General features: G+C 38.0%; 1 long non-coding RNA gene across 1 annotated transcript; it reads left to right on the forward strand.

Moving 5' to 3' along the window:
* The first annotated feature begins 631 nt into the window (after nucleotides 1-631).
* Nucleotides 632-27,904, forward strand: LOC121469829 (uncharacterized). The gene is made up of 3 exons (XR_005980078.2): nucleotides 632-742; nucleotides 26,389-26,490; nucleotides 27,550-27,904. It is a non-coding gene; the product is annotated as an uncharacterized lncRNA (long non-coding RNA).

Here is a 27,904-nt window from a genome sequence, read left to right on the forward strand (position 1 = left end):
CTAAGTTCTATTTAAGCAGTATGTCTCACAGATAAATTCTGGGCAGCTGATAGATGTTTTCAGTCAGAGACATTGTCCCAGCTTAGAAACTCCATCAACAGGCAAGGAGAGAGTGGAGGGTGTGCATCCCTTTCAGTAAAGATTTCTCATTGCTACAGGACAATAATTAATGGTTTATGCTGTTTTGGGATTTTTAAAAAAATATTCTTATTAAGATTTTGGGTAGAGTCTTTCAAAGACTTGTACAGAACACTTGGATTCGAGGGTTCCTTTTGGAATCTCTGAGCACACTGCAGAGCTGCTGTTAAACTCTGTCCTGGTCACTAATTCTGAGTCCATGGCCATGTCTGTGTTTTATGTGTGTAGAGCATATGGCAGGGTTATGCTTGTATATGGAGAAGGAAATAAAAAGCTGTCGTTGCCAGGAGTTCTGTGGAGTGTTTAAAGTGGATCCTGAGGGATGTGGGATACATGTATACAATAATTATCCATCAGGTGTTCCATGGAATGCTTAAAGTAGATCCTGAGGGCTGTGTGATCGCCTGTACAGGAATTACCCATCAGAGCCCCAGCAGGAGCTGCTTGAGCACAGGGGTTTCTCATGGTGATTTTGTCATGGTTCTCTCTTTCAGGTGGGGAACGTGTTGGCTGGTGATGCTGTTCTCTTACTCTTTCTCTCCTGTTCCACAGTTGATCTGGAGGTCAGGATTTACACCCCTGCTGAAAGTGGCTAAAACATCAGGTAAAGAGGAAATATGTTTTATTGTTTAAACTATGTTCAGCCCTGGCTATCAAGGAACTGAAAATTAGGTTATTTAGTGAAATGGTATGGTGGGATTGCACTGGGGTGGTTACATATAGCCAGGAAGGCTCATGTGAAGAGTGTGAGGTGCAGGAGAAAACAAAATGTTTTCTGTCAGATAATTTGATGGATTAATCTTAGACTAACATTTGTTATTTTTTTATTTATTTAGTTATTTGAGAGGTATAGTTAATGGTAATTAATTTTAAATTAAATCAAGAGGGGTAAAAAGAGTTGCATTAGGCCCAAGTGAAAAAGAGATGTGACTCTTTGCAACCTTTATTCGAAATGTTCACAAAGCCTCTAATTAATCAATGTTTAGAGCCATGTTTAGATTCAATGTTTAGAGCCAAAATTCAGTTGTATCCATGTTTCCAAGGAGACCATCACTGCTCAGTGCTGTGACTTGGGTGTTTTCAGAGGAGCTGAGAGACATCTGTCCCTGTGACTTCCTTTAACTCGTAGGAGTACTTTTTAGGTAAAAAGAGAAGGAAATTTGAAAGATGAAGCAAAGGTCTTAATGAATAAATAGTATTACATAAACACTCAATAGTTATCATTCATAAAGTCTGACAGGACATAAACTCTGCTGAAAAATCTTGTTAGGTAACCTGCCAAAAGCTGAATATATTCTAATATGTCATTTGTCTTCTTACAGTCATTTAAATCCCATGAACAAATACAGAGGAAGGGGGGGGAAAGAAAATCTTAATTCAAACTCTTTTTAGCCACCAGTGTGTGGCAAGGAGATTTTTCCAGTGCAGTGGGGTAAAGAAATGGACAGGGAGAAGGGGAGCTTGGAGCTTGAAACTCCAAAAAAATTCATTTTATTTATTTATTTTTAAATGTGGAAGCAGTTGGGAGCAGGAATCGCTCTGCTTGCAAAAGGGCCTGGAAAGGACTAGCATATGTGAAGAAGGAGGCATCTTTGGAGGGATTGGCACAGCCAATCTTCATGAGGTTATACTGGGAAAATAATAAATATACACATTAAAAGGATTACTCTAGGTAAGGCCATGCCTCTTGCTTGGAGCAGAAATACTTTGTATTAAAGGAATTGTCTGAGGCAGCAAAATGAAGTATTTTGAGCCTGTTTTATGAGCCATCTCTCTCCCTCTGGCTCTCTCTCCATACATATCTGTGTGTAACCTATTTTAAGTGTGCAGAGTTGGAGCTCTAGCACCATTTGAAAGTGTTACACTTGGCGTGTCAGGATTTCCAGCACGCCAGATTAAAGCCTGGGTCCTTTGGAAAGTGGGGATGCCACTCAATCTGGTTTGCAGCAGGGGTTATGTATCATTTGTAAATTTTTAATCATATTTCAGAGCTGTGAAATGATGCCCTTTGGTGCTCAGCCTGTTGTTTTCATCAGCTGTGCTTGAGCTCTGGGAAGCTGATGATTTGGGGATCATGGCTCACTCCTTCACAGAGGGTGTTGGGAATTGTGAGCATAGGAACAGAGTTGGATGGGTTGCAAATGACTGCAGATTTCAGATGGGCTCTGAGGCTTGAGAAGGATTACAATAAGCAGGCAGCAGTGCTGGTGGGCCTGATTTCACTCAGAGAAGGGCCTCCAGTGCAAATGGTGAGATTTTCATGCAGTGTGGTGAGAGGTGCCAATTAATCAGCTAGAGAGATTGAGAATTGTCTAAATTAGCGGCTTGAAAATCATCTAAAATAAAACAAATTGAAAACACTTGGAGACTCTTTAGGCTATTGGGCAGGGAAAGAGAGCTTGCAAACAGGTCTTATGGCTGAGTTAAAATGACTGATTTAGCATTCACTGATTCTAAAATTTCTATTTTTTAATGTGAATGTATTTTGCCTTCTTTTGGAGAGGATTTGCAGAATGAAGAATAAGTCAATTTTCATAATCTGGTATTTTCATAATAGCTGTCTGAACAGTTGGGGACTGTTTGCCCCTGCATGAGGAGGGAAATGATAATGCTGCAAGGAGGAAAGAAATCCTGCTCTGAAGAGAAGTGTTCTCAGCTGGAGAGCCATCCTGACACCAGCAGCTCACAGCTTCCCCCAGACTGTGCAGCTGGGGGTATCATTGCAGTGATGGCACTGATGCCACCATGGCACTGACAGCTCTGTTAAATTATTAACAAAAAATAGATATCAAACAGATAATTTTTTTTAAAACAACAGCTGCTTGAAAGTGGAAGTGCATAATTTAGAGTACAGGGGTTCCTGGAATGTTTTCATTGATATTTTCTGCTGCTGATCTAGTATTCCTTCCTCTTTGCTGCTGTTGAAAAGATTATTCTTAGGAAATAAAGACATACTTTGGGATTTCTGCTGGCAAAAATAAATACACAGTGTCCTCATGAAGAAATAAGTGAATAGGATCCTATTGTAAATATTTTGCAAGAGGGAGATGGGGTAGGGTCTGAGGCAGAAGGAGCAAAACATGTTTCCAAAGGTCAACCTAATTTAGTATCAAAAAAAGCTACCAAATACCTAACGATAGATTTCTTCCATACAATAATGTATTTATAAAGATACTCCTGACACTTACAAGTTTAATGTAAAATAAGAAGAATGTATTTTTTTCTATTTTTTTCCTGCCTTAGAAGATTGTATTTTCAAGTCAGCTTTAAACTGTCTTGAGCTAATTCTTAACTGCATCACTCTACAGTAATTCTTGTCACCACAAAGAGAACTTTTAGTGTTTTATAAAGCAGTTGTTTTGTAAATAAAGCTAATTTTCCAAAAAAAACCAGTTCAGCTTCGAGCAAAGTAGCTGTCTGAACTTTGGAGAGAATCAGGGATCTTGATTTACATGGACAATATTTAATGAAAAGTAGTTTTAGGGTATCCCTGAGACACCCACAAAAACTCATTAATTCAGACCCCTTTGTGAACACAAAAAATGTGACATTCTGTCTGGGCTTTAAAAAAAAAAGAGAGTTATGCTTAGAAAGAGGAGCTGCTGAGGTTGGCAAGGAAGGATATTAGGTGGGCAGGAAGAAGGTGCTGCTTTGGAAGGTTTTCTTTAGAGCTATTTATGGAGCTTTAATTGTAGCAGAGGGTGGAAAAAAGAAGCAAGGACAAGATGGGGTGAGGATCTCAGGCAGACACTCTTTTACTGAATAGTATTTTCGACATCTCTGTAAGGATAATATCAATATTAATTTGTTGGTGTTAATATTTTGTAAATATTTTCTGTCTCATCAAGTGTCTTGAAAAATTATGTTGTCCCTTTAATGTAATGGCAGGTTTTTTACCCCTGAAGTTTCTTCATGGGCTAAAATATGCTACCTTTGACTTAGGCCTGACAATAAGAAAGAGATAATTCTGATTTTTAAAAAGAAAAAGGAAACTTTTACTAGTTTTACCCTAAAATGACATTTGGATTGCTCAGCTATTTCTCATGTGAAATGTCACTATGGGGCCTTTTTTTTAATACAATTTGGCAAATAGCCAAGTATCCCCAAGGCTGGCATCCAGCTTTTGGAGATCAAGAGATCTCAGATCACAGGAGATATATGGTATTCTCACCCCTGCAGAGGCTGTTGAGAGGGGAAGTGACAAGGTTACTCAGTGGGTTACAAATCAAACTGGAGGTGCTGGATAAGAGACCATAAAATTTAGTCAGACTAAATTATCATGATTGTACCTCTGAACTTAAAATCTTTTCAGCAATGAACCTAAAAATAAAATATCCCCAGAAAATCCTTCCTAGCCTGACTCTATTCTGTTTTTTTCTACTTTGGATTTACTGGGCTTTCTTTTGTTCTTTCTCCTCTAAGGAAATACAGCACTACTGAATTACTCTCAGTAAATCCTAAATCTGCTGTGGGAGTTGGGAGAGGCAGCAGAGCCCTGGATGAGGTGCACTGATAATGATTCCTGCAGAGTAGAAAGGACAAAGATGACACCACTTAGCACAGAACAAAGCAGCATCAAGGTTTTGAGTGTTGTTGTTGCAAACCTCTTTGGGATTCTAACTAATTTCTTTTTTTTTTTTTTTTTTTTTTAAACAATGAATCTGTGTCAGTGTTTGATGTTTTTGGTGAGTAGGTTTCAATTCTCCTTCTGCATCAGCAAAGGCATTTTTGCCAGAGATTTCAAGAAGCCTTATTCCACTACCTGGAGTGGAGGAGGAAACATAAAAAAGTAAAGTAGAGAAAGAATTCCACACATCCACCTAGGTTTTTCTCATTCCTCAAGGTTCTCTCTTTCCCCTTTCTTAGTGCTGAGAATACTTTTTCTTTTTACTGTGTTCTTGAGTAGCTCTCACCTAATATATTTTTTTCTTGCTAATAAATTAGTTTTCTGATATTTTTAAGTGTATTTGTGACACTCCCTGTGTCTTAAAAGTGGTAATAAATGACCACAGTTCATGAAACTTAATCTTAGAAAATGAGAAATTGATTCTCATCTTGTCTAAGTGCTCAGATACCATGGTGTAAAATAGATAATAATTAAGTGTGATTCTTAGTCCTGTGCTCCCTGCCCAGGGACATGCTCTTTAATTTTGTAATGAGCAAAACTAGAAAGTTTCAGTTTTGAGAATCAGGCTTCTTCTGCAAGAACTCTACAGAGTTGTGGGATTTCAATGGCACCTGGAAACAGCAATAGGGATGGTGGTTTTGAAACCTCTCCAGTGAGTGAAGCATAAGTAGAAAATATTGCCACTTCTCACTGTGAAGGACTATATAAAATTTTTCACTTTTATTTGTAGAATTTTTCACTTTTATTTTGGAAAGTTTTGTAAGAACGGTCAAGTTTTTCCATTTCTTGCTGAAAATGGCCAAATTTATGCCCCCCATTGCCATGGAGTGCTTTTGGTTTGGCAGGAGAAAATGCAGATAAATTTAATCAGTCTTCACATCTCTGTGGAAGCTGTGGATTCATTTTCTTTCCAGAGGGAGAGGAGCAGCTAAGAGCAGTTTAACCAGGTCAGATCACTTAGCCAGGATCCTCTCTTTGGGGCCAGAAGTAGCTTTTATAGGAAAACATAAAAGTCTCAATAGTGACAATTATATAAAAGGTGACTGATATTCCCCTGTGGGTAGCAATCAAGATTCTGTGTAAGAAAAAGAGAATCAGCAGCACTGGTCAATCTAGAAGGATTTTCAGGTTTTTGCAAGCATGCTTCTGAAATAAATTTTGAGGTAAAAGCTCATTTCTTTTCTCTGGATCTCCAGTACCATGCTGGCTTAGTGAGGCTGTTCCTTGGAATTTTGGTTTGTTTTGGTGGCTTTTTTAAGCTCCTGAGCTCATTTTCATGACAGTGTGTATGATGGCTCCAAGATTTCCGTTCCTGTTTGGTAATCACCACTTCAGGGTCCATTTTTTTTTTTTTTTTGTGAACAATTAAGATAAAATAACACTAATATGTATAAATGTAGAATATAGCACACAGAGAAAAAAACTGTCACCTTCTTCCCTACTCTTTTAGGCTTACAAGTTGGCCCTACATAGTTGGACGTCATCTTTATTATCTTGGATAAGAGTCTCATATCATCTTATCATTTTTCATGATCAGCTAAAAATGTATTTGGGAACAGAAAGGCCTGTTTGTTCTGGAATGGGAATTTGAGTCTGTCTTCACTCAGCTGCAATTTACCCTCATGGTAAAAATAGCTAGAATATGGGAAACAGTGGTGTCCCTGAATCTAACACCTCTGTTTGATTTTACTGGGGTCTGGTATTATTCCCTCAGTATCAAAGTGCCAGGATTTAAAATAAATACTAGTGAGTGGAGGAAAGTGAAAAAAAATAATCCAGAGATTCTAAATTTGTTCAACACCCACATTGGAAAGTCACAGCAACAAGTGAAGTTAAACAATAGAGATTTCAGTACTGATGTGGAGGGCAGGAGGGGAGTGGGGTACAAGTTAGGAGCTGCAGCACAGTTAAGCCCTATTTTGTTAAGAGACACAAACAAGCCTGTTATTTTATGCTGAAACATGGGATGAGAACTTGAAAAAAATGTGCATTTTTCTGGTTTAGCTATACACTTCCAAGAGTAATGAACAAAGATGGACAACTATTAGAGGACTTTATGTATTTTAATGTTACAAGTGGGAACTGCAGGATTAAAACAAAGACATCAAAATGCCATATGCTGATTTTTATCTGTTACAGAATCAATTCAGCTGCTTGTAACTTTAGGTTCTTATTACTGCAGAGGTGAAAAATGCAGTCTTTGTGGGCCTTGTAATCAGTTCCAAAACCTTGGATCCTAAGCCACAAGGCATTTAAATGCCCTGGGACCTTCCTCTTTATCTTCTTGGAGGTAAAAGTAAATCCATGAAGAAAGTGCAGTGATTCTTCCACGTATTTCGCCATGCTCATTTGCCTCCTCTCCACGAACGTTCCTTAGTGTTTTCCCTGCTGTGGGCTTCCTTTAGCCCTGTGCTTGTACCTGATGGATGATCCATGTCCTGGAACCTCTGTTCTCTTGGGCTCCCAGCCTAACCTTGAAGCCTTCAGGTGTCACATGTATTCAGTGCCTCGGAATTCTTTTTTTCCATCCATTTTAATCCTCTATCATCAATCTGTTAACAATCACTGGATGTTTTGTTTCATCTCAGGAAACATCTGGAATAGCCATTCATATTTAGTGGTCTTTTGTTGAAAGGACTTTTTTTAAATTTGGTTTCATATGTCGTTTTTCTTCTTTCATATACCTTGCTTTGCTACCTATTTTCACTTATATATATATATATGTTGGGTCATGAATTTGTAAAGTGGATTCTTGTCCTGCCATCAAATAATGTGTATGAGCAATTGCTTATTTATTGCAGCTTTTTAAGAGTGAGTCTTCTGTGATATTTAAGAGTTGTTTGACATAACTTTTCAAAACAAGTAAATAAACAAAAAAATTAATAATGTTTTAGAAATGACCAACCAATGTGACTAGGTACAGACTTAATAGTGCAAATGAAAAAAAAAAAATAAATAAAAACAACCGTGCTAGACAAAAAGCTGACAGAAGGTAGAAGTGCAGCGCTTACCTAAGTGCATCATAGTCATAATAATTCTAATAAAAAATAATTGTAGTGCAAATCTTTTATATAACAGCCTTTTGTATAGAGCTCTTGGATGGGGAAAAATAAAATTAAAAAACAAGAAGTAGATTTGGGGTTCATCTGTGTTCTCAAGTCTTCAAACTCTGTTCTGAAGGACAGTGCTTTGAGAACTAAGCTGAAATATAGAAACAAAATGGTGGTAATTGGGCTGAGAGAGGGGGAAGGTGTTAATCTGTCCTTGAAGTCACGACACACATAACCAGGAGTAGTGTAAGAATCTGAAGAAGGGCCAAAAGGGAACAAAAATTAAATGAGCTCTGGACTAGGGCATCCTTCTGAAGCAGGGAGTCCTGTTTGTGACATGGCTTGCACTGAGGGGAGGAGAGGGCTGTGTGAGCACATCTGCTCTCTGCTGTCACAGGCTGAGAGACAGAAGCACCCCTGAGCACCACAATCAGATGGAGTCCCTGTCAGCTGAAGGCACATTATCTTAACTCTGTCACTGCCTGTGCTGCTGACATCATGGATGTGCATCTAGAGAAGTGCTGGCCTTGTGTTTAAAACTGTATGAGAGCTCTGTTTGTTGTGTACCTTCTATTTGGTGGGTTATACAGCTGGGTTTTTTTCTGTGGCTCCTTTGAGGAGACATGACTTTGTAATTTGAAGCACAGGCAAATTCACTATCACTCTTGGCTAGTGCATTTATGGACTTTGCTTTCAACCTGGTTTTAAAACTTGCTCATCTGTCTCCCTGGCTCCTATGTTTTAGGGGAATCTAATGTCCCTATAACCATTAAGATTTGGCCACGTTCTGTTCCAATGTAACAGCCCCTCAGAGCTGTAGGAAGTTTTATTCCTGTTGCACATCTGCAGTGAGAGCCAGGCATTTGAAATCTGATCCCCTTAAGGGCCAATGTCTCGGAGATATTGATCATCTCCTGCATCTTTTCGTCTGCTTTCAATTCCCATTGCAGCCAGCGGGAGTCGAGGCTCTCTGCACCTTGCAGGATGGGGCTCGCAGAGGTTGCTCTTGGAGGAGGCTGCCTGCCTTCAGCTGGCTGGCTAATCTCTCATCAGATGGCTCCATGTGTTGTTGAACATCCCAGATATTCCTGCTGTCAGCTGAAGGTAGAACAATATCTGCGTTGTCTGGGCTCGAGCTGAAAAGTTGCTAAGTGAGAGCAAGGTGGAGTCGTGGATTTTGGCTTTCTGGGAAATTTGCATGTGAGGTTTTGTTGGAGCCCCGGCCTGGTTCAGGGGTTCCGTGTGGTGGTAAAGTCTCTCCTCCAACCCGTGCTTCCAAAGAAAGGCTCAGCAGCCTCTTGCTGTTTGGTCTCATGGTTGTTTATAGCAATTTATCTAAAAGATTTTCTTCTCGGGCTGCTGCGGTTTGCTCAGCAGCTCAGGCAGAGGCACACACACACCCTGACATCCTCTCTGTCTGCCATCTTCTTCTTCTCCCCCTGCCCAGGGCTGCTGCTGTCTTTTATATGGTACATTACGTGTTACATGTTTAAAGTTTTTCCCCAATACCTACTACCTATATAAAATGGTGCCTTTCTACTCTAAACCAATCTGTGAGTGCCAACATCACCAAGAACATGGAGGCAAGGAAGAAGAAAGAGGAGGAACAGGACCGGCCTACATTCCTCCATCTTAAAACATTTGACCCCCATGTAAAAAGTAAAACCCCCCCGTACAATACTAAAAAAATTCTTCCCTCTACTTTGTAACTATTTCTACTATAATATCTAAACTTTTGTGACTTCTTGTTCCACCTACAAAGTTGGTAAATCATTCCATGGCTCAAACTCAAAATCACAGCTGTTTCCAGCTGCCTGCCAGGGTCTCAAATGCTTCTTACCAGGGCCTGGAACCTCCAAAAATGCCTGAGGGACATTTTGAGTTCCAACAAGGCTTCATTTTAGAATATTGCCCGTGCTGAGAAGGGGCATATTTTCCGGGAATCTTGGTGTTCTGCTAACTTTTTCTGTTTAATAGTGTAATAGTTAAAGCAGGTTAATAATTAAAGATGGGATTAATTTCCAGGGAGGGCTTCTATCCTGCTCAGACTAACAATGAAACAAGGAGGTGACTTGAAAATTTCAGCTCTCTGAGATGGTGGGGACAGTTCATGTGTGATAAGGTCCCAAAAGGATCTTCTGAAATAGTTGTGAACATTTAGTATGACTGGAAACGAGAACTGCATCTGAACCAACGGGAGTTGAGGAGGAGGAAAATCTCACCTGAGCACAGCCTTTTTTTAATGGAAGGGCTAAAGAAAAGATTTATAGAACCAAGGCCCCAAATTGTAACACTTTTGAGGATATGAACAGTCCCTTTTTGCTGCTTCTCATAGAATTTATGAATAAAGAAAATTATTGACATGAACACAGGAGCATTTTTACAGGAGGCGACTGTGGATAACGTCATGGATTCTTTTTCCTTACCTTCTGTGAATAAAAGATTTTTTTGAAAGGAGACTATTCTAAAGTATAAGCCAAGTTCTACTTTCTGCAGAATTCCAACACTTAAATAGTGAAGAAAAAAAAAAAAAGGATAATTTAAGGCACAGAAAGAACTTATTTTTAGGAATCTAAAGCACCTGTCAAACGGAAATTGCACAGAACCTCAGAAAAGCAAACCCAAAATACCTTAAAGTAGCCAACAAAAGTCAAAGGAATTATTGAAATATTGGGCTTAGCACTTACTGAGTAAACCCCTTTTTCTCCTCTACTTGCACACAGCTATTTTGAGTACACTCAGCACACACTTTATTCTCCAGGCCTCCATTCCCAAATGGGACAGGACACTCTTAGTTGCCTTCCCAGTCAGAGATTTGGCCTTGAGTTTTTGTGTTTTCACTGGAGTCAGCTTAGGCTGTATTAAGCCAAAGTGCACAGTGCATTGGACAGGTGAAAACTGGCAATTTAAAAGCATGATGCCTTTTCCAGAGACTGGATCTGTCCTTATCCTAGGCAATTATTTTGGCAGTGCAGTTTCTGTTTTCCAAGCAGCAACGCTGCCAAAGATTTTGGTCAGTCAGGGGCAAAAAATTCTGCTAAAAAAGTTAATATAAATCAGCAGCAATTTGAAATCAGTAGGTGGATGTGGAACAGTAAACACAGAAAAACAGAAATGTATCTGCTACGTCTTCCCTAGATTTTGTTCTTTTGGTGCAAATATCCTCTGTGCCTGTGCAGATTCAATATTGATAGTTTAAAAGGACAATAACTTCTTTGTGCAATAGTTACCTACAGCCTGATGCACATATTGTCATTCAGTAGCCCTTGTAAAGACCTTTGCAGCTGACCAGCGTTTTTCTGAATGAATTTAAATAACTGTTGTATATTTACTGAATCTTCTGAGACTGAAACTTTTCTGTCAGAGCAAATATTATTCATTTAGGAAACCTCCTAAACCAAATCTGAGTTTCCTTGATGTGAAAACCAGGGTGTGGGAAGAGTGGAAAGAGGAAATGCTTCATATCAGCCTCCCTGTTTTGAAGTTAGGGCATGGCCAGGATGTGCATCTGAAGCCAAGGATGCTCCTGGATGCCATGATGTGGTTCTAGTTACAAATGACCCTGGTGTGGGGCTCATGTCCCAGCTATCAGTGCTCTTTCCTCAGGAATAATTTTCACAGTGATTTTATGATTGGTTCAGGCTCCAAAACAGTTATTCTAGACTCTCTGAGGAAAAAATTGTGCTTTTATATAAAGAAAATATTTGAAAACCTAGGTACAGCTTGGTCTTGCTTTTCCCCGACTGGAAGAAATAGTCCTGGTTTTAAACAATTTTAAGAGCTGCAAGAAAACCATGGTTGTGTTTGAACTGTCAGTGAAATTAATTCTTCTTGTCAATAAAACTTGATCTCTTGGACTGGGTGTTTAAGAAATTGCTGTGCAGCAAATGTAACCATCAGTGTGGGAACAGGAGTTGGCATTAAACTTCTGTGTTTATGAGAACAGATACAGAACCTAAACATACAGGGAAAAGGATAGTAGGAATTGGTAGGAATATGGGCACTTCAGGGATTAGGTATGGATTTTCTGGATATTTCTGTGATTCATTTAAGTTCCTATCTTGTTTTAGACTCTATTTAACTGAATTCACGTGTCTCTCTGATGTCCCTGGGAGTATTTACCTGGGTTATTAATGCCCTTAAATATATTAGGCAGAAGTTCTCAGGGAGGTGTTTCAATAACATAATAAAATAGATTTGAAATAAACCTAATTAATTAAGAATTCTGATATTCATTGCATTGTATTGATGTAAATCAGATACTGGACAGAAGTAGAAACAAAATTGTAGAGGTGGTGGCATTTCCTGTAAGATTTCTGGTATGGTGCTTGTCATGAGATAAGGAGGACCAGAATTTTAGCATGGAATTAACTTGTATTAACTTGTTTTCCATGTCCCTGTGCAGTTGGTCTGACTGCAGAGAAGGGATGCTGGACATGGGCACAATGAGATGGTAGTTTTGTGTCTTTTATGAGTCATCGCTGATAAAATAGAGAGGGGAAATATGCAGAATATGCCTACTCTTGGGCTAATAAATGTAAGAAACTGAGTGTGCATGTTAATCATGTTAATTTCTTGTGGGGAAAAGAACTGGAATTACTGTGTGTGGTTTTTTTTTTTTTTTTTGGAGTTCTTAGTGATGTAAAACTCTTAGTGAAATGGCATTACTTTAAAGATCGTCTTTGCATTCTGTAATACATATGTGAGTGTTAGAAAGTAGGAGCCTCTACAGTGGTAATAGCATGACAACATTCTTCCTCTGATAATACTGAAATACAGATCTTTCCTCTGTGCCTATGAAGTTTAGGCTTGCATATTCTTAGGTTGTTCATACTTATTTTTTGAAGAAACCCTGACTGTGGTTTTTCACCATGCTCGCATTTTTAGTTGTTAGCAGTGTGAACTGAAGATGCTTTTATTTGTTGGAAATTATTTCTTTGCCTATTTTTCAACTATCATTCTTTTAACACTCATCTATTTCAACTCCACTATTTAAAGGCAAAACAAACAAACAAACCAAAAACACCCACCCCACAAACTGTGAAAGGTTGATCAAAAGCTCATTCATTCTGCTTGTAAGTGTGATCTTATCAGCCTGGCCTTTTCATTTCCAGATGTCACAGTTTTATGTGGTGTAAATGATACATCTCATTACCCAGATGGTCTAAAAAGGCAACAGCTTCTGGGAGGTAAATGCTATTTAATTCTCTACATCCAGGGTCTATAAAAAGAGAAACTGGTCAGTAAAGTGTCTGAATATTGCAATATACATTTGGGAACTAAAGCCTTGAACCTACTGACTGTGCACTTAACCAGATGTGGCCTCATCTTTACAGGCAGCAGCCAGACCACCAATAAAATTATTCAAAATAAGACTCAAGAGTGGCAATCACTGCTATTCTCATCACAATGAGTTCAACTGTGCCCAAACAGTGAGGGTCTAGCTCTCATTCACCCTGAAATATAATGATTTTGAAGGGAGGAGGGTTATTCTGTCTTTTTTTTTTTTTTTTTTTTTTTTTTAATTTTGTTTGTTATTTTGTTGTTGGGATTTTCTGGGTGGGTTTTTTATGTTAGTTAGTTAGTTTGTTTTTCCCAGAGAAGTATCTGTCAGTGTACAGATATTTTTGGAAAGAAGAGATGTAATTCAGTACAGCTTAAGAGAACTGATAATTGGGCACAAAGGGCTTAATTAATTTTGTTCTTGCATGATGGTTTAGAGCATAGGAATTTTACTGAAATTAAAATCACATATCTGAGGGCAGAGCTGACCCATATAAAGTAAGTGTGGCCTCCCTCCTAAATGCCAGAAGCTATTGGACAGCTTTCAGTATGCCTCCTTGGCAATTACTTTAAGTCAGCAAATAACCAGACAGAGAAGTATTTCAAATTACCTTGTTTTTGTAAATGCTATGTTAGTTTTTCTGGGGACAGATCTGCATGCAGGAAAGTTTGCTATCCAGCTGAATTAAGTTAAAAATAGACTAAGCTAAGGTAAGCAGGTGTCATCCCAGTGGTTTTCTTGATATAGCACCAAAGTACTCTATTTCTGGGTTTGACTGCTCCCAGTACAGGTCCCCAGATCTTTTGATATGAATTTCTGCCAGAGTTTGCTGCCTCAAAGACTTAGAGGTGATGGAAAAGTGCTTGTCTGCCCAGGGGAGTCCCCACTCCCAGAAGATCCCCCAGGGCTGGGGATCTGAGGAGAAGACCCTGTACAACTGACTGTTTTTTTTCCAGTTCTCATTTGGTAAAAATACAAAAAAGGTGAAGGTTCAAAGAAAAGAAACAAAAAGAAAAACAGAAAATAAAACAAAAATACGTTTGGGGTGAGGGGTTTGAATATCAAAAATCATTAAAGTTGACATTGAAGCCGTACTGATACTCAATTCTAATGCTTCTTCTGTCTGATTTTTCTAGTAATCTGTTCTCTATCTGAACTTTAAACATCTAGCCTCTGAAATGTTTTCCTGCTCACCATCGCTATTCTTTTAAGTGTAAAAGTGTGAGAAAATTTGTCAAGAACTGAACAACAGTAACATGAAGCTGAAATTTTATTTGGGTTGCTAATGAGAACAAGAGCCTTTAACGTTTTTAATAGAAACATTAGCAAAGTGTGACTTGAGGATACCCACATTTGAAGGACATATTTAATGTTACAGCACGACTGAACAAAAATCCTTTAAAAGCTGTAGAAGAGGCTGTTGTTGATGCTAATATAGGTTGATAGCCATGGCCTGAAATTAATAAGTCTAGCAAGGCAAGGCTTCTAAATTACTGAGGAGACAGAAGATGAACAGAGAGGAGAAAGTACTTGTTAAATCATCTGATTTGCTTTAAAGCCAACCTGACTACAGATGGTAGGAGCTGAAAGCAGGAAGGAGAGAGTTTGCTGAAGTGTTCTGAACAAGTGCAGGTGAGTTTTGGTTGGGTTGGGTCACAACTGGTAGTGAAAGAAGCTGAGTGTCTGATGAAAAGTCAGTCCATTAGCAGACAGCCCAAACTGGGTTTTGTGCTTGTCCTGTGCCGAGGCAGGACTTGGAGTCAGTGATCCTTATATCCTTCCAACTCAGGATATTCTCTGTTTTGTTTGGGTAAAATGGCCATGGGTGGTGAAGGAGCTGGGAATGCTTGGATGGTGCTAGAAGGTCTAAAACTTCAGGTCATTGTGACCCACCTCACTGAGCTCTGAATTATCTTCTAAAAGTAAGTGAGATGGAGGGTCATCTATGCAGCTGGAACTTGTGCAGCAGCTGTGGGCAAAGAGAAAAAGGCACTTGTCAGAAAAACATAAAGCTACCCAGAGAATGTCTGAAACTCAGCTAAATTTGCGTCAGAAAGATTTGTAGCTTCAGATTCACCCTCACAGTACCTGTCACTGGGTGTATTTTGTTTCTCCTGGTTTCTAGTGGTTCGGTGGTGTTCCCATTGCTGGCTAGGAAGATCTCTGAAACAAATCTCTCTATTGCCTTCCCTCTGACTGTTATCAGTGTTCTAACAAAGTGTTATCTTTCCCCTTGTAATTCAGTGACAGAACTGCAGTCTTCAAGAAAAGGCTATAGTTCCCCAAGTTTCACCCTGGGAAACTTGAACATCTGCCTCAAGACCATTGTTTAGCTTATGGATGGAGATATTTTTGCATTATTTTATGGGAGTTTTTTTCTTCTTTGTCTTATTTAAGTAAATATTTCATAACATTTAAGCATATTAAAATATTTAAGTATATTTTATAATTATTCAGTATTATTTAGCTGCTAAAAGTAAAGCACAATGTTTTTATTAACACTTTTTGTAATTGCATAAGCTTTGGAGTGGGGTAGAGGTAATATAGGTTAAGAATTCTAAAATTAAGATTTTTATGTATTATTTCTACTTTTGACTGAATCTCACTGCTTTGATGTTAGGAGCTGGAGATCTCATTGGAGCTGATAAGCATGAGAGGTCAGTTAGCAAAATGTCAGAAGCACTTTATCTTTCTATTACTTAGGCAGCTTCTCCCTAGCCTGGAAATGCCCAGAGCAGCAGGCCACATGAACCTTGGATTCTGAAGTTTTCCCTGGGGTCTGAGTACATACAGGGAATACTTTTAGTGGAGGAGTGTGTGTGTGTGTGTGTACAAGAAAGAGTCAGAAAGTGAGTACAAAAAGAGAACTGCAGGGCAATGCATAGAGGAGCTGAAATTCTTAGAATTGATTCTTCCTTCAGAGGAGAACCAATACAGGAAAATGCAAAGCTCTAAGGTGTACTTCGTGCTGACCATCTTGTTTCAAATCTGGTACTCATGGAAGCCAGATGGCTCCTTTCCAACATGTGATAACTTTAAATGTAAATCAATATTGAATGAAATAAATACAGTTTTTTTATAAACTGTGCAGTCTAGCTAAATCAGAAAATAAAGGCTTGATGAAGAAATTACTTGGTGAGGGTCTGTACAGGAAGCTATGTGTTAATTATGATGCAGGAAATGATACTAGATTATCAAAAGTGTACTTCTGGTCTCAAAATTTACAAATCTCTCCAAAGAACATTATTTAGCCGTGTTTGAGGTAACTGGTGTCTCCTTTGAACTCCCTCAGACTGAGAGTAGGTCTTAGTTGTGTTCAAATCAAATAGGGATCTCTCTTTCTATATATTACATAAACAAATTTTTGAGTTCAAGAGCAAATAAACATGGATCCATTTATTTTGAAGACAGGGTTCTTTAAATTTTTCAAGGGAACATTTGCAATTATTTTTCTAACCTCAGTGGAATATAGTGCTATAAGAACATATAACATTTATAGAACATAAAACTTCTCTCCTTTTTTTTCCCTTTGTGTGCATGTACAGTAATATATATCAAACAGGGTTTAAGGATAAAAGCGACTATTTTTAAAAAAAGATTATGGCATTTCCAGATAAATGCTGAAGTGAATAACTGTGCCCACTTATGTAATTTTTGTTCAGCACCACCAGGCCACTTGTCCAAGATCATAGTCATCATAAACAAGATCATAAGACTTCAGATATGATTTGAATCATTCATTTTCCTTCTGGGACTGTAGCCAGTTAGCCTTAAATAATGCTACTCAGGAACTGGCCTGCTTTATGTATACACATGAATCAAATGGAAGCTGGAGTGCTGTGTTTGTGGTCATGAAATGGTAACGTATTGCTGGTGACCAAAAGAAAGTAAAAAAAATCAGGAGACAGTAAAGGTGGTGTATTTCTCAAATATTTTATATTAAGTATTAAACAGCATTCTTGGGACGTGAAGCATGTTTGATCTTAGTTATTTTATTGCTGCAGATACTAACTGAAGGAAAATAATTTTCCTCCTTTCAAAAGCAATGTCTCCTTTTTCGTTTTTTTAATATAAACTTTTGCATTTGATTTGAAGATATGCATATTGGCTTTGCTTAAGGCTTTGAGCAGAATAAACAATGAAATATGTAATTGAGTCTTTGTTACTTGTCCTAAATAAATATAAATTTGTAGATTTCTGCAAACTTTGCCAAGAGCTGAGCCATCTGAGAAACGCTGCTGCTTTAAAATTGAGGAACTCACTGGCCACCTTAATCTTTTTTTGGGTGAATATAAACTACCTATAAAAAAAGAGAATGGTTGACATAAAAATTATTAAATCCCCATTCCTTTTATCTAGCGCTTTACATTTGGGATTAGAGCTCAAAGAGCTGTGGAAATGCTTTCTAATGAGATTTTGAAATTCTTGTAGCAGGGAAATCCTTGTAGCTCTACAGGGAGCTTTTCTCTGGGAATTTGGTGGGGTATAACTTTTTTTTTTATTTCAAATAATTCTTTAGAAACATTAAGGATCCCAATATCAGTTCAAGAAATAGTATTCTCAAATCTAACAGTAAAATTGAGCAGTCATTTTATCTGACTGTGGTAGCATGTGGTTACAAAGCAAAAATTTTTTTACTATCAGAATTCCTTACGGTGTCTTTAGGAATTCCACCAGACTGAACTGTGTTATCAACTTTAAGCTTTATGCCCAGAGATTTAATATGCTGATAAGAAATTAAACAGCATTTTCACCACTGAAATTAGTACTGAAAGTTGTGTGTCAAATCTGTAATGGCTTGTAAACGATTTGGAAACATAGTCAACTGAAATACCAGCAGTTCAAGGAATTTTGAATTTATATGCAATTATTTGCTAAGTCTAACGTGTGGATATTAGGTCTCCCTCAGTACTTTCAGAACTGCTGTGATTTCTTAAAGTTGGGTGCCTCTGGCATAAATTCAAGGAGGGGAGGAGGAGGAGTTGCCTCAGGATCCTGAGCAGTGTCCCCTCCAGCCCCAGGGTTCAGGAAAATTTTACTCTTAGAAATTTAGTTAGGAAATACATTATAAAGGTCATTACACAGAGGAGAATTAAGAATCATCTTCATAGAGTGTAAGCTTAAGGAAATTTGTATTTGTAACTTTGAAATGGCCACACTATGTAAGTCCTTCCTGCTTTAGTAAGTGGGTATCTTTAAGGGAAAAGGAAGAGTTGTACATCGGTCATTAGTAGTGTGGATTTTTCAGGTTGATAAATAGTGGCTGTGTGAACTATTTTCTTTACTGCTTGTACAGAAGTTGCCTTGAACATAACGTCATAACCTAACAGATTTCACTGCTCTCTCCCAGTTTTCACCCATCACCTTTCTCTTGCTGGCTAATGACACAGTTTATGGGTGTAACAAAAGGAAACCTTGCTCCCATCAGACAGATTAGGTAGGGAAGAAAACCATTCCTCTGTGGCTGTGGTATATGAATTAACGGTTCTGTTGATTTTGCCAGACCCTGTGGAAGCCCAGACTCTCCTTCCACAGACCCTTTTGGGTGGTGATAGTTTCACAAGTCCTCAGACTGGATGATGGTCTGTCCCAGAGCTGGCCTTCTAAGTATTAGGAAAAAGGAAATAGTGCTACAGGATTTCCTGCATGGATTTGGTCTTGTCACATACTGTTTGCCATAGGCACATAGGTACTATCAACTTCTCTTTGGCTTGCCTCTAGAAATCTTCTAAGTAGTGCAATCAAGGGCAATTACTGCATCATTTGCTTGTGTTTATAACATATTAGAGCTTTCTGGGCTTAAGCATGCAATCCATCCTGATTGCTACCAAGTAATCCTTTGCAGACCTATAAATCAAAACTGTGGCTGATTTTCAGCAGTACGATTGCCATGTTTTGAAACTTTGCTAATTAAAACTTTATGAGCATGCAATTAAAGAGCAGAGAGCGTTTCCCCTGACTCACAACTAAAAGTAAGCCATAGTAGTCTCAGCAAAAATGAACTTCCTTTCTGTTTACTTTTCTTAAAACCCTGATGTTTGGTGGTTTCAGGCTTTCCAAACCATTTATCACGTTTGTCTTTGAAGCTCTCTCTTCTGGTTGACTTAGCAACCTGAACTTAACAAGTCAGACTGCTTAGCTAGTCCTTCTGACTGTGCTGCAACCTCAGGTGCAGCCTTTGCCAGTGATTTTGTGTGCTTAGTGAAAATCAGGGTTTAAAATAGAAAACGTGGTGTTCTGAAGTATAAAGTACTGCTTCAAAAAGGTTTCTGGGATCAAAACACAATTACTCAGATTTGTGAAGGCTTCTAGAAGTCTGTAATGAAACTCAGGATAAGAACAATTACAGTGAATGGAATTAATATGGTTTGTTAGCTCTTAGAATATGTCTCCTTGACGAGTTTCTTTAAACAATAAGAAAAGAAAAAAGTAAAGGTTCCTATAGAAGCTATTAGGCTGAGCTTGTATTTTGGGTCACTTGGGTCACAACCCTACAAATAATGTCTGCTCTTGATTAACTTTCAAATCCGGTCATTTGTAAAATGCCAACAGTTACTTATTTTTAGTGATTATAAAGAATTACTTTCACTTTGATTTCACACAAAACTCCAAGGTAAAAATTAACTCACTTTGAAGTGCCCCATTCAATCCCAGTAAAGGTATCAACATAACACATAGAAATAGCAAGAAGCATAGTTCCCCTTCTACTGCAATATTCATTTTCAAGCAATTATATTTCTGAAAATAGGATCTGGAATGAGAAGAAAACAAAAGGACATATTGAAGAGGTGTGGTTCTCTGGAATGTGCAGGAGTTATAAAAATCTTGTATGTGATGTGATTTCCTACCGTAATGCAAATCCCTGTGTGTACTGGAATACCTGTTCCTCTAAAGAAATCCAAACTGAATAAAATGAACTAATTTTTTAATGACTTTTCCAGATGAATACTTTGGTTGGTGTCATGCAGAAATACGTATATGGAAAAATATGAATTTGATCACACAAAAAAAAAAAAAAAAGTGGAAATCAGAGCAGAAGGCATGCTTTGACATTTATTAACATGCAAATTAAAGATTTCATTGCACAGAAGGGATAGTGCCAGAATGCCAAGTGGCAATTTCCCAATATATGTTCTGGGATAGCAATAATAATTATCTGCTTGTTCAGTGGGAACCAACCAGTGTGCAACCACACAGATTTGTAACTCTTTGGGAAATGTGTGTGCATTACTAAAAAGTGCATTACCCTAGCTATGCCCTTTGGGTAGGTATTGAAAGAAAGTCTTAACTTCATGACTTCTCTTGTTTGATTTTGCATATTTATTACTAAAGTAATTTTTCATTGTAGTTTCAAAGGTTTTAAAAAGGTTGCAAAATAAAGAAAGGTGAGGGGGCAAAGCAAGCTGTATGATCACCCTACCTAAGTCACTGGTAGGTTTTAAAATTTAGGTGACTGTGTCACCTTGAACTCCACAGGAGTAAAATGCAAACTGATGGGTGTTTGTTTTTTTTTTTAAGTGTACCTGCCACTAGAGGGGAATGGAAGCACATGTTTGCCCCTAGAAAAGTGATGTCCTGATTACAGCCTTGGGTCTTGGAAGTGCCTGTTCTCTCACAGTTCTGTCTGTTCCTTTTCTTCTCAGCCCATTTATTCTCCCTAACTTTGGTCTCTACTTCTGTCCCAAAGTCTATTGCTCTTCTGTCCCATTGCTCTATTGCTCCTTCCCACAAATTGTCCTCTTGCATCATCTGTGATACCCTTCCTTTTGTGTCAGGTTTTTTCCTTCTATTTCTGCCCCTCTGTCCTCAAAGCCTGGTTCTGCACTTTTCCCTGCCTTGTGCTCCCGAAGTCATTCTGTTCTGCATGTCCCTTCACCTTCTTCCCCTTCTTCCCCTTCTTCCCCTTCTTCCCCTTCTTCCCCTTCTTTCTTTCTCTTCCCCTTCTTGTCTTTAATTTTTTTTTTAATTAATGAACTGTCTCTGATATTTCACCATGAGGCAGATAGTTATCCAAAACTTTCATCCCAGTGACTCATGTTTGCTAAACTGCTAAGCAAAACCCAACTTCCTGTAGGTGTGTGAATAAGAGCTAGAATTTTCACAACCTAATAAATGCTGTTCACTGTTTGTGGGAAAGAAATTGCTGGATAATTAATGAAGACAAGTCAGTTAAGGTTGAAAAGGTATTTGTTAAAGTTTCCTTTGAGTTATGAAGTTGAAAATTTGTTAAGACAGAAATGATGTTAAAGAGAGTGACAGGATCAGCAGTTATTAATCACCTAAAGCAGGAATGGTGCCACTATTTACAAATATTTAAATGAGTTTTCAGGACACACCTGTCAGGGTGAGATTGCCATCTGGTCACAACTCACAAATTTAGAGACAGAAACAGGCTTTGTGTTTGTTTGATGATTAACAAGTGAGTGGTACTGAGCTATGTGCTACCATGAGCATATGCCAGAAAACCCAGGGAAATCAATATTACAATCCAGACATTCATCTCTTGTGTAGAATTTCTCACAGTGATACAGTGAGGGATGAGGAATAAAAGGCTTTTATTATAATGACTGTCTGTAAAAAACTTTAATTACCTCTATCAAGTATAAATTGACCTGTATTTTTCATAAATTTTCCTGACCAAATTGATTGACCTAAAACCACTTGATCTCAATTAAGAGTGATGAGAAGGAAGTGAGTAATGTTTTTCTATGGCTGACATGTTTTACTGTGCTTTATCCTGAAAAAAACACAATACCTTAGACATTCTCACACCATGGCTATAAAATAGCTGGTTAAGAGTGATTAGTCCCACTGATACCCTGAAATTATAAAATAACATATTTTACAGCTGCTGAGACCTTACTGAAGTCATTTCTCCAAAGAATAAAATGATGGACTATATAGATACATTGCAGTTAAGAAGAATAGCTTTTGGCAAAATCTTAAGTGAAATTAAAGAGAGAATTCAAATGCTTTTGTGCATTTAAAATATTGCAAAGTATTTCTCAGAGATTAAAGTGAAAAAAATATTCTAAATGTCTAAGCTGTGTAAATATCGTGAAAAATAAAAATATGACAAGGACTGAGTTAACCAGAGCCATCTTTAAAAGTGGTCTCTAAAAGATGACAGACATATTTGTTTTTATACGATTGTTCTCTCTTTAACAAGTTAAAAAATAAAGAAGGATGAATTCTTCTTACTAATGTGTCCATAAGTGGTTAGGTAACATCTAACATTAATTAGACACTGTCATCTGTTCTGTCCAAAATCTGCATTTGCAGGGCTGACATGAGCAGGATTTTGTAACTTAACACTAATGAGAAAGGCATCAGGTATGAAATGAGGTTTCACATGTTTTGTATATGCCTTAATAGATGGGCCATCGTTAAAGCAAATTACGTAGGGCGGCGGGCTCAACACTTCCATGTACTTTTGTCTGCAAAAATTCAATTTTACCTGCCCTCAGAACTGTGTAATGCTTTTAGGTGCCAAAGCTTTCTAGGAAAGTCCCAGTAGTACCTCTGTTTCTGTTCCTAGACATGCTCTCAGCCACCTAAGTTGAATGCAGCTGCCTCTAATTCCTGCCTAAGTCTCAGTGTGCAGTTTTGGTACTTCACACAGCTCACCTTCAGGAGTTCATCTGGCAGGCACGCACCGAGCATGACCGAATTGCACACAAAGTTTGTGTTTTGGCACTTTGGAACAGTTGCATGGAAGGAGGAGACCCTTGTTACAGCTCCCAGCTGAAATCTGATCCCTCCCCTTCTAGGAGGGTGCCATAATCATTACAGTATGTGTGTTCTAAGATTGCACTCAATTAGAGTCCTCCACCTAAAAAAATGAATGTGCAGTGAACAGCAGTGTGAATTTGCAGTATCCTTGCTACTCTGAGCCAGCTTCCCACACGGGAATTAATTTACACATTTTATTTTCGGTAAGGTGCCTTTTACTGAGGCTCTTGCATTGCACACTCCTGTTACACAGTGCCTCTGCTGGCATCTGATCTTGAGCTGTAATTTACTGACCAACACATTAAACTCTGCCTCCCCTTACATCACCTCTGGAGAGAGAGGAAAGCCAGCTAGCATCCATGAACCTGTGATTCCTCTGTCCTTCATCTCATGGAAAAGTTACAAACCTACAGAAACATGGGTGTGGGAGTTGGTAATTAGGAAGAAGAGAGGTAGAAGTTTGTAAAGCTGCCTTTTGGTTTGAGGTGGTCACCTGTGGTTTAAGCAGACCATTTTGACTTTACACAGAAAAATATTGAGAGTTTGCTGAGAGACATTTTTCAAAGGCAGAACTGAAGAGTGGGGATGAAGTGTTTGAGCTCTTTTACCCTCTTTCATTGCAAGGTCAAGTAGGATAATCTAAGCACATTCAAAACATAATATTTGAATCTTGTGGAATGGTTTTATTTTCCCTGAGTGAAACTGGAAAAACTAACATTTTGCCATGATCTAGCAAATATGGCAATTTCAATAGGAAATAGGAAATAATATATATATATAATTATTATATATTATGTTATATATAATATATATTTCAGTAGGAAAAAATATATTTTATCTGATCATGTTGTGAAAAATCTAAGGCTTGGTTATTTTTCAAGTCATTCATTTATGAATGTTGCTACAAAAGCCATCTGCTAAGCATTCAGCCTTCTAATGTATTTTAACTTTAAAGACTTATATGCTACTGTGAGAAATTAAAATGTTTAAATTATTCCTAACCATTGTGCCTTCAGTGAAGCTGTTTAGAATTTTAGCATATTTTAAATAGGTAGGTACCAGTCTATACTCTCACTCAAGTCCAATGAATAATCTTAATATCTTGAAATTATAGAAGATGTAGACTATAATTGTATCATGGTGTGCAGTTTTGGGACCATTACCATGTCATAGTTTTAAATTTTGCTCTGATATTTTGCTCACCTGTTATTCAGCCAGTCACAGTTTTACAGCCTCTTGTCTTTCCCCCTTCCTTTTCTCACACACTCATATTTTTCTTATTAATGCATCTGAAGGAGAATGACTGCACAGTGTCCTGCCTGCCTTAGTAGGAGCCCAACATAATTCAAGGAATTAGCAATTAAGTCTGCCCCACTTGATGCACCTTCCTCTTTTATTCAGGCCTGAGCACATTAGATCCCCTGTAATAAAGCAGAAAACCCTGATGATCTCTGCTGTGTGTTCAACAAGGTGAAGTGGTCCAGTGTCTGTTTAAATCTCATGTTTTATGGTAGAGAGGATATGTGCTCCTTTTCTCATCTGTTTTTCAAGTGCTTGCCCTTGGAGGGGGGAACAGTGCAGAAGTCAGAAATCTCTTTTTTAGATCCAATATTGCAGTCATGGTGAGGCTGCACCTCGAGTGCTGTGCTCTGTTTTGGGCCCCTGCCTTTAAAAAGGACACTGAGGTGCTGAAGCCTGTCCCAACAAGGGCAGTGAAGGTTATGAAGGATCTAAAAACATGTCTGATGAGTGGCTGAGGGAGCTGTGTTGTTAATTTGGGAAATAGGAACCTGGGGAGACATTATGGCTTTCTACCTCAAAGGTAGGTGTAGCCAGGTGAGGCTTGGGCTTGTTTGCCATGTCTGAAGTGAAAGGACAAGTGCTCAGAAGGAATCAGAAATGATCCTGTGGGGTTTGGCAAAAGGTACAGAGACTAGTGAGTGTTTGTAAAGGGACCCTCCTGAGGAGTTGCCCTAATGTGCTTAAATTGGACTGAAGGATTTGGACATTTCCCAGTCTGGGTTACAGAGGAGGGGAAAGGAGCCCTTTTTTTTGTGTTATCTCACAGTGGCAAATACATGGTTAAATAGGAACTCTGGCCTTCTGTTCCCATTCAACTATTTCAGTGCCCTTGTCATTCTTTCTTGTATTGTCAGAATCAATGTGGGATGTGATGATTTAGGAAATGGCAGCAAACACTGTGGTTAAAATGCTTCTAGACTTCAGTATAGGCTCTGCAACAGATCATAAATGTCATGATCACATATCGAGTATTCTAAAATAGCAGATTATTTTAGGAAATAATATCAGATCATGCATTTGGAGATCAGTGCTTGCCCAGAAGGAAAAAAAATCCCACAGTTATGGTTGACCCTCCAAATTCTCATATATGTAAATGTCATATGAATAATGTTCTTCACATGGATAATCTCAAGAATGACTCCTCTGTTGTAATTGGCTGCCACACAGTAATGCCAAAATTTAGCATTTAAACTGGGACTCTTTTTGCAGTTGAGTTATTCCCTAGCTCTGCATTGCCCCATCTGGCTCCCGATAGGATTTATGCCCAGAACTGGAGATCTCCAGGGACCCTGGGGAGGAGGCTGGGCCCAGCAGGGTCATATTGCCCCACACAGGCTCCTGAAACTCTGATGAATGTGACCAACAAAGGCAAATTAAGGGAGAGGAGAATTTTGCCCACAGCTATGGAAGAGAAGAGTTAGGTCTGGTTGATTTAGCTCTGTGGGAAGCCACATTGGTACATACAACATGTTAATGTTAGGGTGTTTTATTGTAACACTCTTTCATGCTGTGTTCATTTGTAGGGACAACATGACTTCCATAACATTTATTTTAGGGTCATTTTATTACTTTATAATGCAGATTTAGATTGTAATTAAAGTCTGTATGATTTGTTTTAATAGCTTGCAGCTTTATTCAGCATATGTTTAGATATTATAAAACTGCTTCAATAGACAATGTATTAATTTGTCCCTTTCACTTATTAAGATGTATGTGCACTTCATCAGGTTTATTCTTTGTGAATTTTGAGTGTGGAATTTAATCATAAAGTCACATAAAGACACATTCCAAATCTGGGGCTTGATGGATTATGACAGCCCTTGTGAAAGAAAGAACTAAGAAAACAAGAAATCATGATTGTATTTAATATTAAAATAATAAAGTGTTGCCTATTTAGCCGCATCTTAGCAATTATCCCACTACTCACTTACATGGCATTGTTAAATATGTTTCTGACTAGAATAAATGTACATGTTATTATAGATTTCATGTTTTTTTCTTACTAGTCCAATAGACGAAATTATTTTCTTTAAAACTGCACCTTTCAATTAAATTTGATTATTCCTTTTTCTTTTCATTATTTGGCATTCTTTGTCTTCTGACATAATCCTTAGCTCGCTTTATACAAAGGTGCAGTTCTGGTTCCCTTTTGTTAATTTCCAGTATTTTCTAACAATGAGCTTATGTTGTCCACATCATCTGCTACAAAGATTATTTTCACTTCCAGTTCCTTTAAACTGTTTCTCTTGTAACAGGACCCAGGCCCAGGAGGTGTTGAACATTGCTGATGAGGAATCAGGTACCTTCAACATTATGTGACTGCAGAGTGTGCTCTGAAGCAGCTGAAACAATATTTGGTAAGGATTTAATAGACTTTTTTTTGTGACACCTAAATGTCATACACCAACCCAAAGCCCCCTTCATTAGTTTTGTTTTCCATCTATATATTACAGGGAAGAGAACTGGAAAAACATCAAACCGACAGGTTTTTCTTTTTCTCATCTTCTCTATTCCTATTTCCCATCTTTTGGGTTGTTTTTAATTGGTTGGTTGGGGGTTTTTTTTGTTGTTGGTTCATATTGATTTTCATTTTTTTGCCTTAAAGAAAGAACAAGGGAATTCTATCTCATTCCTATTTTGTTTTAGTAAGAATTATTCTAGCACATTCTTTTTTATTCCAATATGAACAGCATGAAAACTTGAACAGCCACCAGCTACTTTCCTTGCTCTGGAACATCTCACATATCAAAATGTCTCATGAGATAAACAGGTAATTACCATAACTTTCAAAACTGCATGTGCAGATATTTGGAAGGGATATCTGCTTATTGGTTAAAAATCCTAGATCAAATGATCTGGAATTTTGGGATTGGTAAAATCAGAATCCTAATTTGAATCTTATACGGTGAGTATTTTTATCTCTTCCTTATGATCCCCTATAAATTTCTCTTTATAGTAAGAAATTATAAGAGGCTTTCTATGGTATCTTGTTTTCATGTCATGGGAGAAATTGAGAAAATTTTAAATGTGTTTGTACTGAGTAGGAAAAAAAAAGCTTAATTAAAAACACAAATTTAACCTCCAAATGTTTTTTCTGCAGTCTTCTGAAATTAATCATCTGCAAACGTATTTATTCTTTAAGTTATTCTCAAAATGGTCTTAAATATACTGTCCTTGTTTACCAATCCATGCATGTGCTTACAACAGGTACCAGGTCTGAAGAACCTTAAAGGAAAGGGTTTATGCCTAAGACAATCTTTTCCAAAATCTGAGTTATAACCTGGGCTTCTGGGTTGGACAGAATCCAGCTGCATCACTTGTAGATGTTTCACTATCTATCATGTTGATATGGAATAAACCTGTCCGGTTTGTTTTCAGTTACTTTTTCCTTTCTCATTTTTTTTTCTTTTTTTCAGAAGGAAGAATGTGAAAGCAGTTTGATCCACTGGGTATCAGGCAGCATGGTTGCTGTGCTAATGAAAATTTGGAACACCGTTGCAAACTGGAGTGTTGGCAGAAGCAGGAATTTCTCTCTGCTGTTTATGAGGTATATAAAAAGGTCAGTGTTTTTTTATAGATTTTTAGGCTTAGCAATATATTTTTTAATGATTTACTTTTTCTTGTTTTGTAACAGCCATGATTTTTTGTTCTGGATGTGGAATGTAACTTTTTTGATTGCCTGGCGTGTTGTGGGAAAATGAATTGTGTTTCAAAATTCCAGACACACTTTGACTGTGTTATTAAGAAAACATTGCTCCTGGAATAATAAAT

Source organism: Taeniopygia guttata, chromosome 4, assembly GCF_048771995.1.
Source record: "Taeniopygia guttata chromosome 4, bTaeGut7.mat, whole genome shotgun sequence".
Classification (NCBI taxonomy): Eukaryota; Metazoa; Chordata; class Aves; order Passeriformes; family Estrildidae; genus Taeniopygia; species Taeniopygia guttata.